The sequence below is a fragment of the Mauremys reevesii genome, linkage group 1 (assembly GCF_016161935.1).
Source record: "Mauremys reevesii isolate NIE-2019 linkage group 1, ASM1616193v1, whole genome shotgun sequence".
In the NCBI taxonomy this organism is placed as follows: Eukaryota; Metazoa; Chordata; order Testudines; family Geoemydidae; genus Mauremys; species Mauremys reevesii.
The window spans coordinates 5,892,544-5,900,230 of record NC_052623.1 but is presented as its reverse complement, the minus strand read 5'-3'; positions in this window follow the sequence as shown (position 1 = coordinate 5,900,230).

Sequence of the window (7,687 nt, the reverse complement as noted above, 5' to 3'; positions counted from 1 at the left end):
TTTTGTAGACCCCTCTCATATCCCCCCTTAGTCATCTCTTTTCCAAGCTAAAAAGTTCTAGTCTTTTCAATCTCTCCTCATATGAAAACTTTTCCATACCGCTAATAATTTCTGTTGCCCTTCTCTGTACCTTTTCCAAATCCTATAAATCTTTCAGGAGATGGGGTGACCAGATCTGCACACAGTATGGAATATGTGAGAGTACCATGGATTTCTATAGAGGCAATATGATATTTTCGGTCTGATTATCTATCCCTTTCTTAATCATTCTCAACATTCTCTTACCTTTTTTGACTGTCGTTGCACATTGAGAAGATGTTTTCAGAGAACTATCCACTATGACTCCAAGATCTCATTTTTAATGGGTAACAGCTAATTTGTACCTTATCATTTTGTAGATATAGTTGGGATTATATTTCGCCATGTGCATTACTTTGCATTTATCAACACTGAATTTCATCTGCCATTGTGGTTGCCCCATCACCCAGTTTTTGTGACTCCTTTGTAACTCTTCTCAGTCTGATTTTGACTTAAGTATTGGAGTAAATTTTGATTAATCTGCAAGTTTTGGCAACTTACAGTTTACCCCTTTATCTCTTATGAATATGCTGAACAGCACTGGTCCCAGGACAGACCCCTGGGGGACACCACCATTTACCTCTCTCCATTTTCACCATTTATTCCTACCCTTTGTTTCATATCTTTCAATGAGAGTGCCTGGGAATGCTTTCAGGCTCATCTAATGGTCCTTAATTTAATCGAATCATAGAATCATAGAATCTCAGGGTTGGAAGGGACCTCAGGAGGTCATCTAGTCCAACCCCCCAAATGACAAGCCTCTTGTTATGTTAATCGCACTGCCTCTGTTTATAAACCAGCTCCCTGCCCCAGATGTGGAAGCTGGGAGCAGGGCAGAACTCATCACACTCCGCACTCAAGCTGTGTTGCGGTTCTGTCTGGGGCTAGGGTGTGGGCCAGGAGCAGACCTCAGGTACAAACTCTGGGCAGGCTAGAGAACCCCCTGGCTCCCCTAAATGGTGCCCTGCCCAGCTGGTCTCCCTCTGCTCTGGGGCTGGGACGGGAGCTGCTGACGAGGAGCTTGCTCACAGGTTGGAGGCAGCCCTGGCTGAGCAGGGGCTGGTGTGTGTTAATGACCCAGTGCCCCCCTTCCCCACTCCACCCAGAGCCCTGCAGTAACTGGACACTGTCAGATCTGCTCTTTGACCATACTTTCCAGTTGAAAACCAGGTACCTGGCAACCCTAAATGGCACCCAGAAGCCAAGAAGCAGCCTGCCTTGGTAAAACCCAGCTGGGTGGAAACCCTATTATCTCACTGTTTCATTATATGAATCATCTGTATCGATGTGTCTTTGGGCTTTTACTGTACTCTTCACTCACACTGCTTGCGCTAAGGGGCATGACGCTGGGGCGGAGGGATCTTTCTAGAAATAAATGGATCATTAAAGACTATCAGACCTAACAAGCTGTTGCCCGGACAGAAGAAAGCAGTACCAGCGCTCGAAACAAAAGGAAGTTTTCTCCAGCTTCTCTGCAGAGGGGAGGGCCTGGAAGGAATGGAACCTCCCCAGAAGAGGGAACAGAGAGAGGAGGTGTTGGTCCAGCCTGTAACAATGCAGCCTCTGGCGGGACACAGCTGACAGCTAGGGCAGCTAGTGCAGGGCAGTGACAGCCCAAGGCTGGGTGCCCTTGACCATGAAGGCACATCAAACCAGCCAGAGAGAGAGGACTTCGGTTCCACCCCACTGGCTAACCACAAGTTATACAAGCAATTATCTCAGACACTTCAGTTTCCCAGTATAACGACTGGTGCCACTCGTTATGGGCTTGAATGGTTATGAAAACCAATACCCCAGTAAAAGAAAAAAGGTTCTTCCAATCCCAAAAAACCAAGCCCCAGACCCAGGTCAATATACAAATTATATCTTACCCACAAATCACGCTGTTGCCAAGCCTTTAGAATCTAAAATCTAAACGTTCATTCATAAAAAGAAAGAAATATAGATGAGAGGTAGAATTGGTTAAATGGAATCAATTACATACATAATGACAAAGTTCTTGTTTCAGGCTTCTAGCAATGATGGAATAAACTGCAGGTTCAAATCAAGTATCTAGAGTACAACCACCGTTTGGGTGGGTCATTCAGTCCTTTGTTCAGAGCTTCAGTTTGCAGCAAGGTTCCTCCAGAGGTAAGAAGCAGGACTGAAAACAAGATGGAGGGGTTTCCAAGGCCTTTTATATTCTCTGCCCATGAAAGGACACCCCTTTGTTCTTAGTGTGGAAAATGACAGCAGGAAGGGGGAGTCTGGAGTCACATGGGCAAGTCACATGCCCATGCATAACTCAGTTTGCAGGTGGATGCCATTGTTTACATGTTAGTTTGAACATTCCCAGGAAAGCTCAGATGTGGATTGGCGTTTCACAAAGTCCATTGTCAGTTAAGTTTTTCTTGATTGGGCACTTATTGAGAATAGTCCCTTCTCAAGAAGCCGAGCAACTGCTTCACTGGTGCAACTTAGAATCAAATCCATTTGAGATACAAGTACATAGCCAGTATTCATAACTTTGACTACGAAATGATACACACATACAGACAGCATAATCATAATCAGCAAATCATGTTTTATAGACACCTCACACGACAAACTTTGTACAATATTTGCTGCAAATATATAACAGTGGTTGCAACAATGATCGATACGGTCACAGTTTATGTCAATAACATCACACTAAACATAAGTAATACAAAGCAATTCCCTTAGCCACTCCAGTTTCCCAGTATCACCACAAGGGCCACTCGTTATGGGGATGACCGGTTATGAAAACCAATACCCCAGAAAAAGAAAAAAAGATTTTCCCCCGATCCAATGAACCAAGCCCCAGACCCAGGTAAATATACAAATCAGCTCTTACCCACAAATCACGCTGTTGCCAATCCTTTAGAATCTAAAATCTAAAAGTTTATTCATAAAAGAAAGAAATATAGATGAGAGCTAGAATTGGTTAAATGGAATCAATTACATACAGTAATGACAACGTTCTTACTTCAGGCTTGTAGCAGTGATGGAATAAACTGCAGGTTCAAATCAAGTCTCTGGAACATCCCCCTCTGGGATGAGTCATTCAGTCCTTTGTTCAGAGCTTCAATTTGTAGCAAAGTCCCTCCAGAGATCAGAAGCAAGACTGAAGACAAAATGGAGATGATGCAGCTGCGTTTTACAGTCCTTTTGCCTTGCGGCCTGTGCTGCCTTTGTTCCAATCACAAGCCACCCAGCATATGGCATGGGGAAACCTTAGCCTTCTGACCACAGACTTATTCTCTATCCCACCATGCATATGTTGTTGCACTGGGCTTGTCGAGCAGGTGAGCTCCTCAGCAGGAGATGGGTACCTGTGAATGCTGAGACGGAAATATCTTCCCTGGGAATCCCCTTCAGGTAGCCGAGTCCCACACCTCTCTCACCCCAGCATCTGCAGCAACAGCTCACACCAAAAGCTGACACAGGGGTGTGCACCATTTATAATATAGCTCTGTGCAATCCCAGAGGAGTTCACTCAGACTTTTGAAGAGAAGCAACATATGAATGCAAACAGGCTGGACACCGGAGACACTCTAGCCAATCTCACTTTTTCTATGTCTGCGCTTCTGTGCTCTTTATCCAGCTTTATAAGTAAACAATAATTAAGGGACCTTCCCAAAGGGAGATGAGAACTCTGGGGCTCGTCAGAGAGGAATTGGCTGCTCTGTGCATTTGTGTATATTCAAAAATCATAGCTGATTAGTAAAAAAAAAACTAGGGATAATGCCTAGCTCTCCATAGGGTCTGATACCCTGTAAAGACCTCAGATGGCTGGATAGATAGTAGACAGAGAGATCTGGAGAGAGATGACTAAGGGGAGACACAAACACTTTCTGCAGACACACAGGGCTGTCACTAAGGGATCAGAGATCAGTAATTCTCATCAGTAACTATCATCATACTAGCAACAAAGAGTCCTGTGGCACCTTATAGACTAACAGACGTTTTGGAGCATGAGCTTTCGGGGGTGAATACCCACTTCATCGGATGCATGTAGTGGAAGTTTCCAGAGGCAGGTATATATATGCAAGCAAGAAGCAGGCTAGAGATAACGAGGTTAGATCAATCAGGGAGGATGAGGCCCTCTTCTAGCAGTTGAGGTGTGAACTCCGAGCGAGGAGAAACTGCTTTTGTAGTTGACTAGCCATTCACAGTCTTTCTTTAATCCTGAGCTGATGGTGTCAAATTTGCCGATGAACTGAAGCTCAGCAGTTTCTCTTTGAAATCTGGTCCTGAAGGGTTGTGAGTTCAATCCTTGAGGGGGCCACTTAGGGATCTGAGGCAAAATCAGTACTTGGTCCTGCTAGTGAAGGCAGGGGGTGGACTTGATGACCTTTCGAGGTCCTTTTCAGTTCTATGAGATAGGTATATTTCCATATTATGGTACAAACAGTCCCCCAGTTTTCCATACACAGGCTAGAAATCCCTGAAGCCTGCCACCACAGCCTCAGTTCAGTCCTTATTCCTAATATATTTCAAGGTGATTAGTTGTGGGGAGAGTGACACCAGGTGATGATGTCACTTCCCCCTTTTATAGCTTCTGCCATGAGGAGGGAAATTCAATTTTCTAAGCAAAAGCCCCCAGCGCAGTTAGCGGAAAATTACAGACATAAGACAGAGTCCAGTGTCACATCAGCTGGTCACATGCCCTTGCGTGCTTCAGTGAATCATAGCAGGGGCCATTACCCATATCCTGGCCTTCTCTGGTACCTTCAGAGAATAGTCCATCGGGGGGGATAAGATTCTTCTAAGGCCCTTTGTGTTTCTTAATGGGCCCTAACCTTGAAGGGTTCATCCACAATGTGCTGACTAGACTAGATGTAAACTACCTTGTGGGTGTTATTTTTATCTTTGTTCAGGGTTCTTTCTTGACTTGTAACAATGTCTGTCTCTGTATGTACAGATAAATGCAAATGAATTGATAAGAGTATGTATATAACTGGCCACTATGGCACCATATTTTCAAAGCTGCTTGTCAATGTTCCTGGTACCGTAAATAACACCCCTTCAGTATTGTCTTTGCTTGCCTGATTCTTGGGGAAAAGAATCTTTTTGCCTAATCAGTTTGGCGCAGCAAGCAAGGTGTGATCGGGAATCCTCAGAGAGTTTCTCACAACCAGAGATAAAGGTGAGTACATTTTACTTACCACCTCTAGCGCATACCTTGGTTTGGGACTCCCCGAGGCACCCCTTCACACACCTTTTTTAATATGAACCATATATAGGACGCACAGGCAAGAGGACTGAATGGGACTTTGTTTGTGGCCAAGGTTGTTGGGGTGCAGGGATCGCTGGAGGCGAATGTTGCACTGCCAGGTACTGAGCACTAGGGTGTGTGCTGTAGTGATTGTTGGGGTGCAGGGATCGCTGGAGGCGAAGGCTGAACTGCCAGGTACTGCCACCAGGGTGTGTGCTGCAGTGATTGCTGGGGTGCAGGGATCGCTGGAGGCGAATGTTGCACTGCCAGGTACTGAGCACCAGGGTGTGTGCTGCAGTGATTATTGGGGTGCAGGGATCGCTGGAGGCGAAGGCTGAATTGCCAGGTACTGAGCACCAGGGTGTGTGCTGCAGTGATTGTTGGGGTGCAGGGATCGCTGGAGGCGGAGGCTGCACTGCCAGGTACTCAGCACCCCAGTGTGTGCTGCAGTAAACTGAGTACAAGGGTGTGCTCAGTCTCCCCTGAAGCGCCATGTAAGTGGGTTTCAGGAAGCTGGGATACAATGTCTTATGAATTGCCCCAGAATGCCTCAATGATACCCTCCATGTGGGGGGGCGGGAAGGGGGGGACTCGTTGGCTTGCCCCAGGGTGCACCAATGATACCCTCTAGAGAAAGCAGACTCCTTGACTGGCCCCGGGGAACATCAGTGATGCCCTCCAAGGGAGGGAGACTCATTGATTTTATGAAAGGGAAACATGGGAAGGTTCAAAAGGTAATGGCAAAAGAAGGCTGGAATGAGGGTACGAGTACGATGGACAGCGTGTTGTGGTGGTCTGGACTCTGGTCAGACAAAAGAAAGAGTAAGGAAAGGGATCGTAATAATGTATTGCGATATGGAAGGCAATTACAAGAGTTGGAAACACTCCAAAAGGCTCTTCCATCGCAGCTGAATCAAAAGGCAGATTGCAACCGCAAGCTGAGCGAGCTTGCAGCAGAAAACAGGGCTCTAAAAGCAAAACTAAAAAAATAAAACCAACGTTTCTGCATGTCGTATTGTTGCTAGCATACAACAAAAGGTAATTTTACTAACCCTGACTCAAGCAGCGATTCTGATAAAGACCAAAATGAAATTAATTGGAAACACCTTGAGAAGCAAATTCAAGATTGGAACCTGGCACACATGGGGGCAGATCAAGATAATTGACCCCCTCCTCCTCCTGCCCCCCTTTTAACCCAAAATTCAGTGGCAGTGATCCCTTGGCCCCTCTCCAAGAGACCACTCGGTGGCTCATAACACTTGTAAGCACCCTCCTCTCAGCACAGAGGAAATGAGAGCTTTACTGAAAGATCTCCCTGATCTAAAGCCCAAAGACCCAAATCTGATATTCTGGAAAAGAATAAGCCAGATGGTTACCACCGATATGTTACATCCCAGGGATCTTTATATCTTAACAAAAGCTAAATGCCCCAATCTATCATGGGCACCAAAATGGTGTTTGGGCCTCTGTTAAATTTGAATCTGACAATGATATGACCCGGGCCTGCACTGAGTTTAAGGAAGCCGTCCAAGAAGCCTTGGGGAACGGAGCTAGTAATCGGGGACTGATTGTGGGCTGCGTACAAGGCAAGGATGAGCCGGCCTCTCAATACTGTGAAAGAAAGTGGGAGATGTATTCCAGCCATGCAGGCATTGCAGACCCCACCCCCCAAAAAAATGACCAGGCATTTTTAAAGATGTTAAAGGAAGATTTTAACTCCCAGCTGCAAACAGCCCTTAATTTGGGAGTGAACCCAGGCTCTGATTATGAATCTGTATTTATGTGGGCCTCTGAATGCGAAGCCAGAGAGGCCAAAGAGATAAGGAGCAAAGCTGCTTGTGTTGCTGTGGTAACAGCAAAAGATAATGTAGCCTGCTATAATTGTGGGTGTGTCAGGTGTAGTAAGAGGAGGCCTGAGATATAAACCTTGGTATCAGAGGCCCGGTATGAGGCCTGAGGCCTGAACTAAAGTAATAGTCTGTGAGCCAGAGGTAGGCCCTGCTCACAGAAGCTGGCAAGAAAAGGGCTGATGCTGCAAACAGAGACAGACCTAAAAGGTGCTGGACACCAGAGATCAGAACATTCGCATACTCGTACACTCCCCACAGATAACAAGGAACAGGCTGGCCCATCCCAGTGACAGGGGCCAAAGGGTAATATGATGGATAGAGTTGTTTTGTTCGAACCAACATATACAAGGTGAGAGGCGGCACCTTGCTGCGTAGAGGGCTTGTACCTTGCTACGTAGTGGGGTTGTACCTTGCTACATAGTGGGGTTGCACCTTGCTGCGTAGAGGGGTTGCACCTCAATACGTCAGGAGTGATGTGTAACTTGTTTGTACCTGTGTATAAGAATGCACTCCACAAGAGATACCCAGATCCAGTTAAACA